This window comes from Ranitomeya variabilis, chromosome 1, assembly GCF_051348905.1.
Source record: "Ranitomeya variabilis isolate aRanVar5 chromosome 1, aRanVar5.hap1, whole genome shotgun sequence".
Taxonomy (NCBI): Eukaryota; Metazoa; Chordata; class Amphibia; order Anura; family Dendrobatidae; genus Ranitomeya; species Ranitomeya variabilis.
The window spans coordinates 739430240-739452333 of NC_135232.1; the positions used below are offsets into that span (position 1 = coordinate 739430240).

At 46.4% G+C, this 22094-nt stretch overlaps 1 protein-coding gene across 2 annotated transcripts in view; it reads left to right on the forward strand.

The window, feature by feature from the left end:
* Positions 1–405: 405 nt before the first annotated feature.
* ANKRD9 (ankyrin repeat domain 9) overlaps positions 406–22094 on the forward strand; it is a 146378-nt gene continuing 124689 nt past the window's right edge. Inside the window, exon 1 of one of the 2 annotated variants that reach the window (XM_077269081.1) lies at positions 406–460. The gene's annotated coding sequence lies outside the window, so the exon portion shown is untranslated. Of the gene's footprint in view, positions 461–2041; positions 2157–22094 lie in introns of those variants that run through there. The other variant, XM_077269088.1, reaches the window with a different exon arrangement.

Here is a 22094-nt window from a genome sequence, read left to right on the forward strand (position 1 = left end):
CCCATCATTCTTTCTCTTAAATGGTGTAAAGAGGCCGGGAAACAAGCGTTGAACAACTTCAGTATTGTCGATCACATTCCTATAGTGGCCTGAACTCAGCGCTTGTAAATACAACAGAAATGCTTCTGTGTGATGTGCAATATGTTAGGATTTGAGGCCCCATTTTAAACTTTGCCTAGGGCCCCATTTTGCCTACAACCATCCCTGCCTGCAGGGTCGCTAATAATGAGGGCAATCTGGCCAGTTTATCCGTCTCCGGGGGGGCCCTGGCCAGATTGCCATCATGGGATTGCAGCTCCGCTGCCTGCAAGAGAAAAAGGCAGCGGAGCTGCAGGGAATGGATCCATCCTGCTTCCTGCCACACAGCAGCGGCTGAATGACATCATCATTTAGCGCCACGGCTGTGTGAGACAGGAAGCTGCCAGCGATGGTGCGGCTTCAGGATACTGTGCGAGCAGAGGTGAGGTGTGTGTGTGTGCAGAGAGGTGAATGGTGCTGTGTGTGTGTGTGTAGGTGGAGGAGAGGGCAATGATGGGGCCGAAGGCAATGATTGGGTTGATGGAGAGGGCAATGATAGGGGTGGTGGGGCAGGAGGAAATGATGGTGGCAGTGGAAAGGACAATGATGGGGGTGGTGGGGAGGAGGCATTGATGGAGGTGGTGGAATGGGCAATGATATGGGGTGGTGGGGGAGAAAGCAATAATGGAGGTGGTGAAGAGGTCAATCATGGGGGGTGGGGGAGAGGGCAATAATGGGATGCGGGGGATTTATAATGGGTTTAAGAACAGGGGGAGGTGGAGGAAGACATTTTTATCGATTATTATGTCTAACACAGTCCCTTAGTATAAAGTGTACTCACTTATGTATAGCACAGTCCCTTAGCTTTGTCGCCTTAAAAGGAGGGGGGCCCAGGCACATTTCCTGCACAGGGGCCCCAAGCAGTCTGTGTCCGCCCCTGGACCGTGTGATCGTGGCCATGCACTGTAACAAACCTTCAGGCCAGGAGAGAGATTCAGGATAGATCTGACCAGATACAATTGTAGTCACCCCTCCCGCTGGGAGACCGATTAGGTCTGGGCATTGTGTTGCCTCACTGACAGCAAGCAGAGATTTTGAAAACAGATCTCATTGAAACACACAGGGCTCGTTATCTGGCGTAAAACTGCTTGAAATGTTGCAAAATTTGGGGGCAACTTATATTTTTGACACCATTCCTGGCTGACTTTTTGAAAAGGCCAAGAGCGCCCGACAAATTAATTATAATATACGCCCCAAACATGGTGTGAATTAGGACAGAAACAGAGGCGGTTTGGACACATTTTACTCGAGGAAAAAGTTGCGTTTTTGCTGCGCTTTTTTCTGTAGGCAAAACCTGCTCTCTTGGCAGTAAAGAAGCTGCTTCAAAAAAATGCATTTTTTTCTGTGGGGTAAGTTCACACGAGGCGTTTTTTTTAGCGTTTTTTATGATTTTTTTTAATGCAAATTTTCAACCCCATTTTACAGTACCAGCTATGTCTATGATATGTCGGAAATCTCCTGCACACCTTGTTTGTTTTGTCATCAGGATTTTGGGCTTTGCATGTTTTTTTTTTTGAACAATGGAGCATGTCACTTCTTTCATGTTTTTTTCCCCCCTTGATATGAATGGGTGGTGAAAAAATGCTGAAAATCCACAGCAAAAATGCAGTTATCAAGTTTTGCTGCGTTTTTGTGCGCTAAAACCTGATATTGTAGAATAGGAAAAATCTAGCATGCTAAAAACACATCAAAAAACGCAAGAAAAAAACAAGCAAAACCTGCTTTTTCTACTTTCCTTCTAAGAGAAAAAACAAACACGCAGGGAAAAGCGCCTAGTGTGAATTTACCCTAAGTAGTGACATGCTGCAAGGAAAAAAACCATGCGTGTGCGTGAGATTTCTGAAATCTCATAGCTTTTGCTGGTACTGTAAGGTTATGGTCACATGTTGTATTTTTGGAAGAAGTTTCCAGCACCTATATCCCCCCCTGATGTGGCCCTTATGTTTCCATTCACTGACACCAGGCAGATATCATTAGATGTGACTGGATGAAGTGCAAACCATGAACATCTTGACACTCCTGGTTTATGAATGAAATGAAAACTGCAGTGAAGACTGATCAGAATGGTAGGAGAGGAGGTAAGAATGATCATATTCACTGACAGCAAGCATAGACCTTTTAAAGTAATGTATATTAAATGACAGACACATATTTGGTCATCCTGAGCTTTCTGGTTCATTAAGAAGTACTGCAGTAAAGACTGACACTCAGGAAGATTAGTGGGGGAGGGATAAGACTCATATTCACTAACAGCAAACAGAGATCTTGAAAAAAGAAATGCAATTAAAAAGACCTAAAATGTTGTTCATCCAGGGCCACATGGTTCATGAATGAAATGAAAGTGCAGTAAGAACTGACAAATATGTATATACACGTGATGCTATTCACTGACAGCAGTCAGAGATCCTGTACCTGGTCCTAGCTTGAAACAAAAAGTAGTGACTATTAAAAGTGTCTATCTTTGTTCATCCTGGGCCTCCTGGTTCACCAGGGTGTTACTCCACGGCGTCTCCCGCACTCGTGGTGCAGCAGATAAGAGCGCAGAACCATTTGCGGAATGCGCTGTAACGTTTCAGTGTCACCAGAGGCCAGCGCTTATTTCCCATTATCCGCCCCATTACAGCTGGAGTGCGGAGCTCGGGATCATTAGAAAAGTCGCCTTCGCCATCGCGAGCAGCCTTTGTCACTATACTAAAAAAAGCCATCGCGCCTCGCCGTTTCCATGGTTACCAGCGCCGCTTCCTGCCATTTCTTCGCAAGATTAAATAACAGGCAATTAAGGCGCGGATCAATTTAGACGGCTCCCTGGACGCGATTTTGGATATTTTTATCTGGAATTCCTTGGAGTCAATGAGAGACGCAACCCCAAATTTAAAGGGAACCTGTGGTGGTCTGATCTGCTGGCGGGATGTTAGAGCGGGAGCAGACAATCACACGATGTACGTTACTACTAAATCCCTAGTGTGTGAACGAATAGGAGTCCAGTGGGCGGTCCTACTCAGTGATTGACAGTCTTACCTGAATGACTGAGCATGCAGAGATCACTGAGTAGGACCGCCCACTGGACTCATGAATAAAATACAAGTTATACTGAATGTTTTCCAACAATCCTCAATAAAATTCTGCTCAGTGTCTTTTCTGTACCCTGCTGTCCATTGATCACACGTATGTACAACATGACAGGATCCCTTTAAGGTGTAAATACTTCCCAATTACACCCCATACCACCTTAACAATAAGACCAATCTCTGTCATCTTATGTTCCAGTATTTGTATTCTAAAGTAAATGCCCAAACCCACGGGAAGTAGCATGGGACCCACCTACAGTCTCCAGAGTCTATCCATCCCCCATACTTTACACTGCAGCCAGGGCATAATGATCGCGGTCGCAGAGGGTGACACTGCAGGAGGGGGGCTCGCCGACCCATATTTCAGCTGGATGTGCATCTGGGGATGCACATTCAGCTAAAATTCATTTAAAAAAAAATCATTGTGGCGCAGAAACCTGCCAGGTCCCTTCACTACAATACATGCCGCTGGACAATCAGAGGCTGGCAGATGATGTTGGCTTACAAATCACTGGCGGTACATGACAGTGACATGATACGCTGTCCGTCACTTGCATGCTGAAGTCAGCTGCCGGCTTCTGCACCAGCTACAGAAGAGGACGACACGCGACATGGGAGCCGAGAAAGGCGAGTTGAAGAATTTAATTTTTTAATGCACTAAATAAAAGCAGCAGAACAGGGGACATATATACCAGGATGGGGGACATATATACCAGGACGGGGGACATATATACCAGGACGGGGGACATATATACCAGGACGAGGGACATATATACCAGGACGGGGGACATATATACCAGGATGGGGCAAATGTATACCAGGATGGGGGACACCAGGACGGGAGACATATATACCAAGACGGGAGACATATATACCAGGACGGGGGACATATATGGAGCGCCCCCAAGGGCAGCGGGGTACTCAGTACCGGGTCCTTCGGTTCACAGGGGGGATGTCACGGTGGCTGACCCGGTCCGTGGCCCTTGGGATGTCCGTGTAAAAGGGGAAAGGTCTTTAAAGGGATAAAGTTTGTGTTCGTGATGCCACCTGTGCTATTCGGTCAGGTTGACCGACGCTGCTTTAAGGGGGTCCACTGGGGTGATGTTATGGCAGCTAGATGGTATACCTTCCCACAGGTGAAGTATGTCCCCAGGGCTTCCCAGTGTGTAGATGGTGGATGGTGAGAGGCGCAGAGAAGAACGAGGACACAAGATTGCAGTCTCTTTACCTTTACTGAAGGCTTCGGCATCCACAGTCCAGGGTACCAGACCACAGGGCACACAGAGTCTGGCCGGTTTGGAGGCAAATCCAGAGTCCCCTGGTCCAGGTAGAAATCAGTAGCCTTCCTCTAGCGCCGTGGTGTTGTAGTACCTTACTGCTGAGCTTCTCATAAGGTCCTCACAGATGTTGTAGATGTTATGTCTCTCTCTCTCTCTCTGTCCCCCAGATGGATAGGACAAAACCCGTATGACTGGTGGCTTGAGGCTGTTTGTAGGGACTCTAGCACGCCCCGGCCTCTGAGGGGTGCCACCGTGCCTCCTGGGTGTAGACAGGTAACTTGCAATTAGCTGTCCTGCCGATCTCCGAAGTAAAGCGTAGAGATCCTTACTCCCTCGGTATTCCAGCTACCGGATTTCTGCGCCTCAGAAGGAGGCAGCCTGCTCCTGGCTGATCTCCCTCTGATATCCTCTCCTTTGCTTTGCTTTCCTTCACGCTTGCTGCAATATGTTCTGCTTTCTATCCGTCTGTTTCCTAGGAGCTGCAGCACTTCACGCCACAGGGCTCCTCGGCTTCCTTTCCCTCTGTCTTTCTGACAGGAATTGACCCCTTTCCCTCCAGAGCAGGATGTTCTTATAGGGGAGTTCACCTTAAACAGGCTTAGAGCTGGTCTGGAGTGTGAACATGTTGCATGCATTGTGTTACCTGACAAAGTTCTCCTTCATTGCCTCCAAACTTAGCATCACTCTCCCCGAGAGGAAAGCAATACCACTGCGATGACCAGGACCCTGGGGCGCCGCATATATACCAGGACGGGAGACTTATATACCAGGATGGGAGACATATATACCAGGATGGGAGACATATATATCAGAATGAGGGATATATATACCAGGATGGGAGACATATATACCAGGACGAGAGACATATATACCAGGATGGGAGACATATATATCAGAATGAGGGATATACGGTATATTCCAGGATGGGAGACATATATACCAGGACGTGGGACACATATACCAGGACGGGAGACATATATACCAGGATGGGAGACATATATACCAGGACGGGAGACATATATACCAGGATGGGAAACATATATACCAGGATGGGAGACCTATATACCAGAATGAGGGATATATATACCAGGACGGGAGACATATATACCAGGACGGGGGACATATATACCAGGATGTGAGACCTATATACCAGGACTGGGGACATATATACCAGGATGGGGGACATATATACCAGGATGGGAGACATATATACCAGGATGGGAGACATATATACCAGGATGGGAGACATATATACCAGAATGAGGGATATATATATATACCAGGATGGGAGACATATACCAGAATGAGGGATATATATATATACCAGGATGGGAGGCATATATACCAGGACAGGAGACATATATACCAGAATGAGGGATATATATACCAGGATGGGAGGCATATATAGCAGGATGGGAGGCATATATACCAGGATAGGAGACATGTATACCAGAATGAGAGATATATATACCAGGATGGGAGACATATAAACCAGGATGGGAGACATATAAACCAGAATGGGCACATATATACCAGGATGGGAGACATATATACCAGGATGGGATACATATATACCAGGACGGGATACATATATACCAGAATGAAGGATATATACCAGGATGGGAGACATATAAACCAGGATGGGAGACATATATACCAGGATGGGAGACATATATACCAGAATGAGAGATATATATACCAGGATGGGAGACATATATACCAGAATGAGGGATATATATACCAGGATGGGAGGCATATATACCAGGATGGGAGGCATATATACCAGGATGTGAGGCATATATACCAGGATGGGAGACATATATACCAGAACGAGAGATATATATACTAGGATGGGAGACATATAAACCAGGATGGGCACATATATACCAGGATGGGAGACATATATACCAGAATGAGGGATATATATACCAGGATGGGAGGCATATATACCAGGATGGGAGGCATATATACCAGGATGTGAGGCATATATACCAGGATGGGAGACATATATACCAGAACGAGAGATATATATACTAGGATGGGAGACATATAAACCAGGATGGGAGACATATAAACCAGGATGGGCACATATATACCAGGATGGGAGACATATATACCAGAATGAGGGATATATATACCAGAATGGGGGACATATAAACCAGGATGGGGGACATATAAACCAGGATGGGGGACATATAAACCAGGATGGGGGACATATAAACCAGGTTGGGGGACATATAAACCAGGATGGGCACATATATACCAGGATAGGGGACACATATACCAGTATAGGGCACACATACAGGTGCTTCTCACAAAATTAGAATATCATCAAAAAGTTAATTTATTTCAGTTTTTCAATACAAAAAGTGAAACTCATAAATTAGACAGAGTCATTGCAAACAGAGTGATCTATTTCACGTGTTTATTTCTGTTAATGTTTACCCAATGGCTGCAATGAAGCAAAGAGTGAAAAACTTAAAGGGGTCTGAATACTTTCCGTACCCACTGTATATACCAGGATGGGGAATATAAATCAGGATAGGGGGACATATTTACCAGTTATGCTCAAAAGTTTACATACCCCAGCAGAATTTTTGCTTTCTTGACCTTTTTTCAGAGAATATGAATGAATGAATGGGTGAAGCCATTTATTGTCAAACTACTGTGTTTTCTCTTTTTAAATCATAATGACAACCCAAAACATCCAAATGACCCTGAAATAGCTGCTAGGAAACCACTGCTGTTGTGAATTTGGATTCTGGGCTCCCCCGGTGGCTACTGGTGGAATTGAACTTGTGACATCATCTTCCCTGTTCACCTGTTCTGATTAGATCTGGGTGTCGCTATATAACCTGGCTTCTCTGTTAGATGCTTGCCGGTCAACAATGTTATCAGAAGCCTCTCTGTGCTTGTTCCTGCTCCCAGACATCTACTAGATAAGTTGGACATTCGTCCATGTTTTGTTTTTGTATTTTGGTTCCAGTTCACAGCTGCAGTTTCGTTACTGTGTCTGGAAAGCTCTTGTTGATCAGGAATTGCCACTCTGGTATTATGAGTTAATGCCAGAGTCCTAAAGTAATTTCTGGATGTGTTTTGTTAGGGTTTTCTACTGACCATGAAAGTATGCTTTCTGTCTTCTGCTATCTAGAAAGCGGACCTCAAATTTGCTAAAACTATTTTCCTGCTGCGTTTGTTGTTTCATCTCATATCACCGCCAATATATGTGGGGGGCTTCTGTCTCCTTTTTGGGCATTTCTCTAGAGGTGAGTCAGGTCTTATATTTCCCTCTGCTAGCATTATTTAGTTCTCCGGCCGGCGCTGGGCATATAGGGATAAAAAGTAGGACATGCTACCTGGCTACTTCTAGATTATGCGGTAGGTTTAGTTCATGGTCAGTACAGTTACATCTTCCAAGAGCTTGTTCCTATAGAGGCTTATGCTAGTTCTCTGGCCATGGAGATCATGACAGTTTGACCGGCCCACTAAAGGGTTAAAATCCTTGGCTGAGAAAGGAGAGAAATAAGAAGTCTGCTGAAAATTTTTTTTTTTTTTTTTTTTTCTCTAGTAGTTAGTGTGCTCTTAATTGGATCACTTGCCAGTCTGTCTATGCTGCAGTCTTTCTTTTTTTTCTCTCTCCTTCTAATCTTTGAATGGCTCTATGTTCACCTGTCTATAATGGATCTACAGAGTGTAACTGCAGGTTTGAATAATCTCGCCACGAAAGTACAAAGTTTGCAAGATTTTGTTGTTCATGCTCCGGTATCAGAGCCGAGAATTCCTTTGCCGGAATTCTTCTCAGGGAATAGATCTAGCTTTCAGAATTTTAGAAATAATTGTAAGTTATTTTTGTCCCTGAAATCTCGTTCTGCTGGAGACCCTGCACAGCAGGTTGGGATTGTAATTTCCTTGCTCCGCGGCGACCCTCAAGATTGGGCTTTTGCATTGGCACCAGGGGATCCTGCGTTGCGCAATGTGGATGCGTTTTTTCTGGCCTTGGGCTTGCTTTATGAGGAACCTCATTTGGAACTTCAGGCAGAAAAAACTTTGATGTCCCTATCGCAGGGGCAAGATGAAGCTGAAATTTACTGCCAAAGATTCCGTAAATGGTCTGTGCTTACTCAGTGGAATGAGTGTGCCTTGGCGGCTACTTTCAGAGAGGGTCTTTCTGATGCCATTAAGGATGTTATGGTGGGGTTCCCTGTGCCTGCAAGTCTGAATGAGTCCATGACAATGGCCATTCAGATCGATAGGCGTCTGCGGGAGCGCAAACCAGTGCACCATCTGGCGGTGTCCACTGAGAAGACGCCAGAAAACATGCAGTGTGATAGAATTCTGTCCAGAAGCGAGCGGCAGAATTTTAGACGGAAAAATGGGTTGTGTTTCTATTGTGGGGATTCTACTCATGTTATATCAGCATGCTCTAAGCGTACTAAAAAGCTTGATAAATCCGTTCCCATTGGCACTTTACAGTCTAAATTTATTTTGTCTGTGACCCTGATTTGCTCTTTGTCATCTATTACTACGGACGCCTATATCGACTCTGGCGCCGCTTTGAGTCTTATGGATTGGTCCTTTGCCAATCGTTGTGGGTATGATTTAGAGCCTTTGGAGACTCTTATTCCTCTGAAGGGGATTGACTCCACCCCATTGGCTAATAATAAACCACAATACTGGACACAAGTGACTATGTGTATTAATCCGGATCACCAGGAGACTATTCGTTTTCTGGTGTTGTATAATCTACATGATGATTTGGTGCTAGGATTGCCATGGCTGCAGTCTCACAACCCAGTCCTTGACTGGAGAGCTATGTCTGTGTTGAGCTGGGGATGTAAGGGGACTCATGGGGACGTACCTTTGGTGTCCATTTCATCATCTATTCCCTCTGAAATCCCTGAGTTCCTGTCTGATTATCGTGACGTCTTTGAAGAACCCAAGCTGGGTTCGCTACCTCCGCACCGTGAGTGCGATTGTGCTATAGATTTAATTCCGGGTAGTAAATACCCAAAGGGTCGTTTATTTAATCTGTCTGTGCCTGAACATACTGCTATGCGAGAATATATAAAGGAGTCCTTGGAAAAGGGACATATTCGTCCATCGTCATCTCCCTTAGGAGCCGGTTTTTTCTTTGTGTCAAAAAAAGACGGCTCTTTGAGACCATGTATTGATTATCGGCTTTTGAATAAAATCACGGTTAAATATCAATACCCATTGCCGTTGCTGACTGATTTGTTTGCTCGCATAAAGGGGGCCAAGTGGTTCTCTAAGATTGATCTCCGTGGGGCGTATAATTTGGTGCGGATCAGGCAGGGGGATGAGTGGAAAACCGCATTTAATACGCCCGAGGGCCACTTTGAGTATTTGGTGATGCCTTTTGGTCTTTCTAATGCCCCTTCAGTCTTCCAGTCCTTTATGCATGATATTTTCCGCGATTTTTTGGATAAATTTATGATAGTGTATCTGGATGATATTCTGATTTTTTCGGATGATTGGGACTCTCATGTCCGGCAAGTTAAGAGGGTTTTTCAGGTTTTGCGGTCTAATTCTCTGTGTGTCAAGGGTTCTAAGTGCGTTTTTGGGGTTCAGAGAATTTCCTTTTTGGGATATATTTTTTCTCCCTCTTCCATTGAGATGGATCCTGTCAAGGTTCAAGCTATTTGTGATTGGACGCAGCCCTCTTCTCTTAAAAGTCTTCAGAAATTTTTGGGCTTTGCCAACTTTTATCGTCGATTTATTTCTGGTTTTTCGGATGTCGTTAAGCCATTGACCGATTTGACTAGACAGGGTGCTGATGTTGCTAATTGGTCCCCTGATGCTGTGGAGGCCTTTCAGGAGCTTAAGCGCCGTTTTTCTTCTGCCCCTGTGTTGCGTCAGCCTGATGTGACTCTTCCTTTTCAGGTTGAGGTCGACGCTTCTGAGATCGGGGCTGGGGCAGTGTTGTCGCAGAAAAGTTCTGACTGCGCCGTGATGAGGCCTTGTGCCTTCTTTTCCCGTAAATTTTCGCCCGCTGAGCGGAATTATGATGTTGGGAATCGGGAGCTTTTGGCCATGAAGTGGGCGTTTGAGGAGTGGCGCCATTGGCTCGAGGGGGCCAGACATCAGGTGGTGGTATTGACTGACCACAAAAATTTGATCTATCTTGAGACCGCCAGGCGCCTGAATCCTAGACAGGCGCGCTGGTCATTATTTTTCTCTCGGTTTAATTTTGTGGTATCGTACCTACCGGGTTCTAAGAATGTTAAGGCGGATGCCCTTTCTAGGAGTTTTGAGCCTGATTCACCCGGCAACTCTGACCCCACAGGTATTCTTAAGGAGGGAGTTATCTTGTCAGCCGTTTCTCCAGACCTGCGGCGGGCCTTGCAGGAGTTTCAGGCGGATAGACCGGATCGTTGTCCGCCTGATAGGTTGTTTGTTCCTGATGATTGGACCAGTAGAGTCATCTCTGAGGTACATTCTTCTGCATTGGCAGGTCATCCTGGAATTTTTGGTACCAGGGATTTGGTGGCAAGATCCTTCTGGTGGCCTTCCCTGTCACGAGATGTGCGAGGCTTTGTGCAGTCTTGTGACGTTTGTGCTCGGGCCAAGCCTTGTTGTTCTCGGGCTAGTGGATTATTGTTGCCCTTGCCTATTCCTAAGAGGCCTTGGACACACATCTCGATGGATTTTATTTCAGATCTGCCTGTTTCTCAGAAGATGTCTGTCATCTGGGTGGTGTGTGACCGTTTTTCTAAGATGGTCCATTTGGTTCCCCTGCCCAAATTGCCTTCTTCTTCCGAGTTGGTGCCCCTGTTTTTTCAAAATGTTGTTCGTTTGCATGGTATTCCTGAGAATATCGTTTCTGACAGAGGAACCCAATTTGTGTCTAGATTTTGGCGGGCATTCTGTGCTAGGATGGGCATAGATTTGTCTTTTTCGTCTGCTTTTCACCCTCAGACTAATGGCCAGACCGAGCGGACTAATCAGACCCTGGAGACATATCTGAGGTGTTTTGTGTCTGCTGACCAGGATGATTGGGTTGCTTTTTTGCCATTGGCGGAGTTCGCCCTCAATAATCGGGCCAGCTCTGCCACTTTGGTGTCCCCGTTTTTCTGTAATTCGGGGTTCCACCCTCGATTTTCCTCCGGTCAGATGGAATCCTCGGATTGTCCTGGAGTGGATGCGGTGGTGGAGAGATTGCATCATATCTGGGGGCAGGTGATGGACAATTTAAAGTTGTCCCAGGAGAAGACTCAGCTTTTTGCCAACCGTCACCGTCGTGTTGGTCCTCGGCTTTGTGTTGGAGATTTGGTGTGGTTGTCTTCTCGTTTTGTCCCTATGAGGGTCTCATCTCCTAAGTTTAAGCCTCGGTTCATCGGTCCGTATAAAATATTGGAGATTCTTAACCCTGTTTCCTTCCGTTTGGACCTCCCTGCATCCTTTTCTATTCATAACGTTTTTCATCGGTCGTTATTGCGCAGGTATGAGGCACCGGTTGTGCCTTCCGTTGAGCCTCCTGCTCCGGTGTTGGTTGAGGGTGAGTTGGAGTACGTTGTGGAAAAAATCCTAGACTCCCGTGTTTCCAGACGGAGACTCCAGTATCTGGTCAAGTGGAAGGGATACGGCCAGGAGGATAATTCTTGGGTCACTGCATCTGATGTTCATGCCTCTGATCTGGTTCGTGCCTTTCATAGGGCCCATCCTGATCGCCCTGGTGGTTCTGGTGAGGGTTCGGTGCCCCCTCCTTGAGGGGGGGGTACTGTTGTGAATTTGGATTCTGGGCTCCCCCGGTGGCTACTGGTGGAATTGAACTTGTGACATCATCTTCCCTGTTCACCTGTTCTGATTAGATCTGGGTGTCGCTATATAACCTGGCTTCTCTGTTAGATGCTTGCCGGTCAACAATGTTATCAGAAGCCTCTCTGTGCTTGTTCCTGCTCCCAGACATCTACTAGATAAGTTGGACATTCGTCCATGTTTTGTTTTTGTATTTTGGTTCCAGTTCACAGCTGCAGTTTCGTTACTGTGTCTGGAAAGCTCTTGTTGATCAGGAATTGCCACTCTGGTATTATGAGTTAATGCCAGAGTCCTAAAGTAATTTCTGGATGTGTTTTGTTAGGGTTTTCTACTGACCATGAAAGTATGCTTTCTGTCTTCTGCTATCTAGAAAGCGGACCTCAAATTTGCTAAAACTATTTTCCTGCTGCGTTTGTTGTTTCATCTCATATCACCGCCAATATATGTGGGGGGCTTCTGTCTCCTTTTTGGGCATTTCTCTAGAGGTGAGTCAGGTCTTATATTTCCCTCTGCTAGCATTATTTAGTTCTCCGGCCGGCGCTGGGCATATAGGGATAAAAAGTAGGACATGCTACCTGGCTACTTCTAGATTATGCGGTAGGTTTAGTTCATGGTCAGTACAGTTACATCTTCCAAGAGCTTGTTCCTATAGAGGCTTATGCTAGTTCTCTGGCCATGGAGATCATGACACACTGCTAAGGACAAGCAACAAGCAGAAGAGACTTGTATGGGCTAACACAAGGAATGGACATTAGACCAGTGGAAATCTGTGCTTTGTTCTGAAGAGTCTAGATTTGAGATCTTTGGTTCCAACCACCGTGTCTTTGTGCGACGCAGAAAAGGTGAACGGATGGACTCTACATGCCTGGTTCCCACCGTGAAGCATGGAGGAGGAGGTGTGATGGTGTGGGGGTGCTTTGCTGGTGACACTGTTGGGGATTTATTCAAAATTGAAGGCATACTGAACCAGCATGGCTATCACAGCATATTGCAGCGGCATGCTATTCCATCCGGTTTGCGTTTAGTTGGACCATCATTTATTATTCAACAGGTCAATGACCCCAAACACACCTCCAGGCTGTGTAAGGGCTATTTGACCAAGAAGGAGAGTGATGGGGTGCTATGCCAGATGACGTGGCCTCCACAGTCACCAGACCTGAACCCAATCGAGATGGTTTGGGGTGAGCTGGACCGCAGAGTGAAGGCAAAAGGGCCAACAAGTGCTAAGCATCTCTGCGAACTCCTTCAAGATTGTTGGAAGACCATTTCTGGTGACTACCTCTTGAAACTCATCAAGATAATGCCAAGAGTGTGCAAAGCAGTCATCAAAGCAAAAGGTGGCTACTTTGAAAAACCTAGAATATAAGACATAATTTCAGTTGTTTCACAATTTTTTGTTAAGTATATAATTCCACATGTGTTAATTCATAGCTTTGATGCCTTCAGTCTGAATGTACAATCTTCAATTCATAGTCATGAAAATACAGAAAAATCTTTAAATGGGGTGTGTCCAAACTTTTGATCTGTACTGTGTATATATATATGTATACACACACACACACACACAGACACATACTGTATATTAATGAAGAAAAGTCTGACAGTTTTAAAGAAATTGAATGTAGTAAAAATGTAAAATCCCTGGTGACCTAAGGTAAGGAGTTAATAGTACTCTCCCTTGTGGAGAGCTCCCTGATGGCCTAGGATAGAGCAATAGTTCCTTGTAAGTTCACTAGTGACCTAGGTATAAACAGTTGATTGTATGTTCTCTAGTGGTGTAGGGAATATAAATAGTTAATTGTAACTCACCTGGTGTTCTAGGGTAGAGACACACATCACCATTCACCTTATAATAAACTATTTCTCTACCCTAGACTACCAGGGAACTTACAATTAATTATCTACACCAGACCACCAGGGAGCTAATGGACTCTAGGAAGAAAGATTTAGGCCGGCGTCACACTCAGCGTAAGACAATACGGTCCGTTTTTTACGGCCGTAATACGGAGAAATGTTCCCAAAATAGTGATCCGTATGTCATCCGTAGGCAGGGTGTGTCAGCGTATTTTGCACATGGCATCCTCCGTATGTAATCCGTATGGCATCCGTACTGCGATATTTTCTCGCAGGCTTGCAAAACCGACATCTAATGGATTTATGTGCTCAAATGTTCGTTAAAACATATATACAGTATATATATATATATATATATACACTCACTGGCCACTTTATTAGGTACACCTGTCCAACTTCTTGTTAACACTTAATTTCTAATCAGCCAATCACATGGCGGCAACTCAGTGCATTTAGGCATGTAGACATGGTCAAGACAATCTCCTGCAGTTCAAACCGAGCATCAGTATGGGGAAGAAAGGTGATTTGAGTGCCTTTGAACGTGGCATGGTTGTTGGTGCCAGAAGGGCTGGTCTGAGTATTTCAGAAACTGCTGATCTACTGGGATTTTCACGCACAACCATCTCTAGGGTTTACAGAGAATGGTCCGAAAAAGAAAAAAAATCCAGTGAGTGGCAGTTCTGTGGGCGGAAATGCCTTGTTGATGCCAGAGGTCAGAGGAGAATGGGCAGACTGGTTCGAGCTGATAGAAAGGCAACAGTGACTCAAATCGCCACCCGTTACAACCAAGGTAGGCCTAAGAGCATCTCTGAACGTACAGTGCGTCGAACTTTGAGGCAGATGGGCTACAGCAGCAGAAGACCACACCGGGTACCACTCCTTTCAGCTAAGAACAGGAAACTGAGGCTACAATTTGTACAAGCTCATCGAAATTGGACAGTAGAAGATTGGAAAAACGTTGCTTGGTCTGATGAGTCTCGATTTCTGCTGCGACATTCGGATGGTAGGGTCAGAATTTGGCGTAAACAACATGAAAGCATGGATCCATCCTGCCTTGTATGGAGCATCTTTGGGATGTGCAGCCGACAAATCTGCGGCAACTGTGTGATGCCATCATGTCAATATGGACCAAAATCTCTGAGGAATGCTTCCAGCACCTTGTTGAATCTATGCCACGAAGAATTGAGGCAGTTCTGAAGGCAAAAGGGGGTCCAACCCGTTACTAGCATGGTGTACCTAATAAAGTGGCCGGTGAGTGTATATATATATATATATATATATATATATATATATATATGTCATTGAGACACACATATATATATTCTGTATTTATATTTAATTCAGCGCGATATATGTGAAAAGCCGGTAATTCAATTGCCGGCTTTTCATTTCTCCTTCCCAAACCCGACAGGATATGAGACATGGTTTACATCCAGTAAACCATCTCATATCCCCCTTTTTGTTTTGCATATTCCACACTACTAATGTTAGTAGTGTGTATGTGCAAAATGTGGGCACTCTAGCTTGTAAAATAAAGGGTTAAATGGCGGAAAAAATGGCGTGGGCTCCCGCGCAATTTTCTCCGCCAGAGTGGTAAAGCCACTGACTGAGGGCAGATATTAATAACCTGGAGAGGGTCCATGGTTATTGGCCCACCCTGGCTACAAACATCTGCCCCCAGCCACCCCAGAAAATACACATCTGGAAGATGCGCCTATTCTGGCACTTGGCCACTCTCTTCCCACTCCCGTGTAGCGGTGGGATATGGGGTAATGAAGGGTTAATGCCACCTTGCTATTGTAAGGTGACATTAAGCCAGATTAATAATGGAGAGGCGTCAATTATGACACCTATCCATTATTAATCCAATTGTCTGAAAGGGTTAAAAAACACACACACACATTATTAAAAATTATTTTAATGAAATAAACACACAGGTTGTTTTAGTATTTTATTGCCCTCTCAATCCACCTGAAGACCCTCGCTTGGCAAAATAATAAACCAACAATATACATACCTTCTGATGAACTGTCAGGTCCCACGAAGTAAATCCATCTGAAGGGGTTAAATCATTTTACAGGCAGGAGCTGCGCTAAAGCACTCGCTCGTGCCTGTAATCCCCGGGTGCTGAAAGGAAAGCTGGGTGATCTGTACTTACATTGAGTCGCGGTGAGGCGCCCTCTGGTGGATGAACTCATATGAACTCGAGCGTGGGAACTTTTCCAAGGCTCCAGTTCATGAGGACATCATAGACTTTCATTGGCGTTTTTTTTTTGCGCAATACGGTGACAAACGCAGAAAATACGTCCAGAAAATACGCATTGCACACGGACCAATGATTCTCTATGGGGCAGCTCCTATCTGCCGTATATTACGTATCCATATTATACGGTATGTTACGGCGTAGAAAATCGCAGCATGCTGCGTTTGTCAGCGTATTGCGCAAAAAATCCGCCAATGAAAGTCTATGGGGGCGAGAAAATTACGGATTACACACGGACCATGCGTGTGACTTGCTAGAAATACGCACCGGTGTTCTATAGAAAAGCCGGCAATTCAGTGCGGTGTACAGTAAAATCACACTGACAGAACAGAATAGAATAGGTAGAATAAATGTGTACACAAAGAATAGGTATATATATATATACAGTATATATATATAATATATCAGTGAGACACATATATACAGTGGGGCAAAAAAGTATTTAGTCAGTCAGCAATAGTGCAAGTTCCACCACTTAAAAAGATGAGAGGCGTCTGTAATTTACATCATAGGTAGACCTCAACTATGGGAGACAAACTGAGAAAAAAAAATCCAGAAAATCACATTGTCTGTTTTTTTATCATTTTATTTGCATATTATGGTGGAAAATAAGTATTTGGTCAGAAACAAACAATCAAGATTTCTGGCTCTCACAGACCTATAACTTCTTCTTTAAGAGTCTCCTCTTTCCTCCACTCATTACCTGTAGTAATGGCACCTGTTTAAACTTGTTATCAGTATAAAAGACACCTGTGCACACCCTCAAACAGTCTGACTCCAAACTCCACTATGGTGAAGACCAAAGAGCTGTCAAAGGACACCAGAAACAAAATTGTAGCCCTGCACCAGGCTGGGAAGACTGAATCTGCAATAGCCAACCAGCTTGGAGTGAAGAAATCAACAGTGGGAGCAATAATTAGAAAATGGAAGACATTCAAGACCACTGATAATCTCCCTCGATCTGGGGCTCCACGCAAAATCCCACCCCGTGGGGTCAGAATGATCACAAGAACGGTGAGCAAAAATCCCAGAACCACGCGGGGGGACCTAGTGAATGAACTGCAGAGAGCTGGGACCAATGTAACAAGGCCTACCATAAGTAACACATTACGCCACCATGGACTCAGATCCTGCAGTGCCAGACGTGTCCCACTGATTAAGCCAGTACATGTCCGGGCCCGTCTGAAGTTTGCTAGAGAGCATTTGGATGATCCAGAGGAGTTTTGGGAGATAGCAGAAAAGCCGGTAATTCTATTGCCGGCTTTTCCTATCTCCTTCACAAACCCGACAGGATATGAGACATGGTTTACATACAGTAAACCATCTCATATCCATTCTTTTATTACATATTTCTCTTTACTAATGTAAGAAGTGTCTCTGTGTAAAATTTTGGGGCTCTAGCTATTAAATTAAAGCGTGGGCTCCCGCGCAATTTTCTCCGTTAGAGTGGGAAAGCCAGTGACTGAGGGCAGATATTAATAGCCTAGAGAGGGACCATGGTTATAGGACCCCCCCTGGCTAATAACATTTGCCCCCAGCCACCCCAGAAAAGGCACATCTGTAAGATGCGCCTATTTTGGCACTTAGCCTCTCTCTTCCCACTCCCGTGTAGCGGTGGGATATGGGGTAATGAAGGGTTAATGTCACCTTGCTATTGTAAGGTGACATTAAGCCAGGTTAATAATGGAGAGGCGTCAATTATGACACCTATCCATTATTAATCCAATAGTACGAAATGGTTAATAAAACACACACACATTATTAAAAAGTATTTTAATGAAATAAAGACACATGGTGTTTTAATATTTTATTATACTCTTAATCCACCTGAAGACCCTTGTCACCAGTGGCGTATCCAGGGGGGGCAGCCGACAGGGGGGCGCCAGCGGGCCGCCTGATGATGCGGCGGTCCAAGGAGGGGGTTGGCAGGGCCAAGGGAGCAAGGGCTGTCTAATTATACTCACCTACTCCTGGCGCGGTCCCTGCAGGTCCCTGGCTGCCCGGCGCCCCGGCTTTCTTCCTGTACTGAGCGGTCACATGGTACCGCTCATTACAGTAATGAATATACGGCTCCACCCCTATGGGAGGTGGAGCTGCATATTCATTACTGTAATGAGCGGTAACAGTGACCGCTCAGTACAGGAAGAAGCAGCAGCGCCGGGGAAGCAGGGACTGCACCGCGCCAGGAGTAGGTGAGTATACGGGGAGGGGAGCGCTGCACGATATTCACTTGCTCCTCGTTCCAGCCACCGCTCCGTCTTCTGCAGTGACGCTGAAGTCAGAGGGCGCGATGATGTAGTTAGTATAGGAGGGGGAGGAGGGACAGTGGCTGGAGGGGGGACAGGTTCGGGAGGAACTACCGGGGTGGGTGGAGGGGCTTGGGAGCTAACCTGCGCTAGAGCAAACTGGCAGGCTTGCATTACATGCATCTGCTGGTCAGGAGATAGCTTGTATATGCGCTCGTCGACTACTGCCTGGAAAAAGGAGTGATTGTGCAATTTACTTGCATCTGAATGCATCCTATCCAGACGCGTGCTCAATTCAAGCATACTGTTGTTCATGAGGTTGAATCCAGCAGTGATTTGCTCAGACAACAATTTCAGCAAGTTCTGGAAGGATGCATTTAGATGCAAGAACTCGGGCACATAGCTCTTTTCCTGATCCCTCTGGCGCTGCCACCCAGAACCCAAAGGTGTCCTGTAGGTGGCAGCAGTGTCAGAGGGGTGGGGTAAAGGAAAAGCTACCTCGTCACCTGCAGCTTCATGTAACGAAGTCTGCTAAGATGCTCCAGGGCTGGTGGATGGGACCGAGGGACCAGATGTGAGGGAAGGCTGGGAAGGTGCAGATGGGTCGGGTCTGTCGAAGTGGTCCCCGGTGGCGGACTGGGATTGCTCCAGAAGGGTTCAACTCTGCAGGCTCCCAAGTGCTGCAGACGGTGCTGTGGTACAAAGAAAAAAAAATGTAATTAATATATTGTTATTGCATGGCCCTGGCTGAAACAAAAAAAAAGGGTTACACATGTAAACATTTTTGCTTAGTAAATTGGGCGGGGAATATTTACCTTCTGCTAACCATAGTCGACCAGAGGAACGCCATGACTCCAGCATACTTGTACTTGGAGCTCCTGCGTCCTCCTGATCCACTCAGGGCCTGCATCTCCTTGTTGAACTCCTTCTTGAAGCGATCCCTGAGTGACCGCCACCGCTTGATAACTCTGTCCTCTGTAAAGTGAAAGCACAAATTGCTTAGTATGCAACACATTACATCCTGCAACATAACTTACTGGACTGTGAATACTTACGCGCTTCATTCTGGGCCCGAATATCAAGGTCCTCCCAATGTTCCACAACTTCGTGGCACACTTCTTCCCAGAGAGATCAGTGTGGCAGCGGTCCCCCATGTTCCACAGCGGCTCCCGCTCTCGGACTAGATCGATGAGGAGGTCGATATCTAGACCTGCCTCCTCACTGTCAGAGTCCGGAGCACGCTGTGAAGCCTGTTAAAAAAGACCAAAAACATTACACTCAAATCATCAACATGAAGTGGAAAAATACAAAAAACAAAAAATACAAAAAAAAGGTACTTACTCGATGCTGACCGCCCTGACACTCACGCCGACGACCCTGGGAGGAGCTTTGAGAACATCTACGTTGAGCCCCAGAATCGGAAGACTAAAAAAAACAAAAAACATTATGTGCTTGGATGTAGGCTTATGTGTTGTGTGTACTGTGATGTCTGTAATGATCTGTTTTTTATGTGTTGTGTAATGTCTGTGATTATCTGGTTCTGCGATGCATGTAAGAAACTTACAAAATGAGAGCCCGCTCCGGGTCCGTCTCCATCTGGAAGTACCTCTGATGCTGCAGCTTCCTGTTAAACAAGAATTAATGCATATTGTTAGGTGAACTTCACCAAAAAGAAAAAACAAAAACGATATACATTTAACTCACTGCGCTCACGATGCGAGGGAGGGCTCCCAGAAGAAGACATTGTGACCAGCTGGTAGGCTCTGGCTGGCTGGCCTGGTAGGCTCTGGCTGGCTGGCCTGGTAGGCTCTGGCTGGCTGGCCTGGTAGGCTCTGTGGCTGGCTGGCCTGGTAGGCTCTGTGGCTGCCTGGCCTGGTAGGCTCTGTGGCTGCCTGGCCTGGTAGGCTCTGTGGCTGCCTGGCCTGGTAGGCTCTGTGGGTGCCTGGCCTGGTAGGCTCTGTGGCTGCCTGGCCTGGTAGGCTCTGTGGCTGGCTGGCCTGGTAGGCTCTGTGGCTGGCTGGCCTGGTAGGCTCTGTGGCTGGCTGGCCTGGTAGGCTCTGTGGCTGCCTGGCCTGGTAGGCTCTGTGGCTGCCTGGCCTGGTAGGCTCTGTGGCTGCCTGGCCTGGTAGGCTCTGTGGGTGCCTGGCCTGGTAGGCTCTGTGGCTGCCTGGCCTGGTAGGCTCTGTGGCTGCCTGGCCTGGTAGGCTCTGTGGCTGGCTCTCCTGGGAGGCTCTGTGGCTGCCTGGCCTGGGAGGCTCTGTGGCTGCCTGGCCTGGGAGGCTCTGTGGCTGCCTGGCCTGGTAGGCTCTGTGGCTGCCTGGCCTGGTAGGCTCTGTGGCTGCCTGGCCTGGTAGGCTCTGTGGCTGCCTGGCCTGGTAGGCTCTGTGGCTGCCTGGCCTGGCAGGCTCTGTGGCTGGCTGGCCTGGCAGGCTCTGTGGCTGGTCTTGGGCTGTCTTGCTTGCTTGCTGGTAAATGGATGAGTGAAGCCCTGCCTGGCAGGCTTTATATACCTTTCCTAATTGGGGGCTGGCCAATTGTATCCTAATTAAATCGGAGCATGCGCAGTTAAAAAAACGGAATCCGGTGCCATACGCTTCCATTCTAGCAAACACAAGACGGCAACGGATCTGTCGCTGTCCGATTTTTCTACGGAGACAAAAAACGTTACTTTGTCCATTGTCTCCGGCCCACGGATAAACAATTTTTGACGGATGCGGTGAACGACAGATGAAACGTGAGGCCATCCATCGCAATCTGTCGCTAATACAAGTCTATGAGAAAAAACGGATCCAGGGGCATCATTTGCCAGACCCGTTTTTTTTCAAAATTCAACGGATTGTAAGTGACGGCAAAAAACTGATGTGTGAAAGGGGCCTAAGTTCCCTAATAGTGTAGGGTGGAGATAAAGTTAGTTGTAAGTTTTTATGAGGTAGATAAAAACTTAAATTATAAGGTCCCTGGTGGTATAGAGTAGAATAAAGCCCCCGTCACACTAAGCGAGGTCGCTAGCGAGATCGCTGCTGAGTCACAAGTTTTGTGATGCAACAGCGACCTCAGTAGCGATCTCGCTATGTTTGACACGTAGCAGCGACCAGGCCCCTGCTGTGAGATCGCTGGTCGTGTCGGAATGGCCTGGACCTTTCCCGCTGGATAGCACACATCGCTGTGTTTGACACCTTACCAACGACCTCGTTGACTACAACGTCTCACAGGACGTCCCTCATCGAGGTCTGAATCGTCATTATAGCTGCCATGTGACAGGGTCACAACGACCAACGACATCGTTGTACAGGTCGCTACTGGTCGCCGCATCGCTGCTGCGTCGTTGGGAAGATCTCACTGTTTGACATCTCACCAGCGACCACATAGCGACGCAGCAACGATCCCTGACAGGTCGTATCGTTGTCGGGATCGCTTTAGAGTCGCTAAGTGTGACGGGGCCTTAAGAGTTAAATGTACATTCCCTGGCAGCCAAGGTTCTATGGTGGTCTAAAGGTGGCTATACACATTGGATGACCAGTGACCAAGC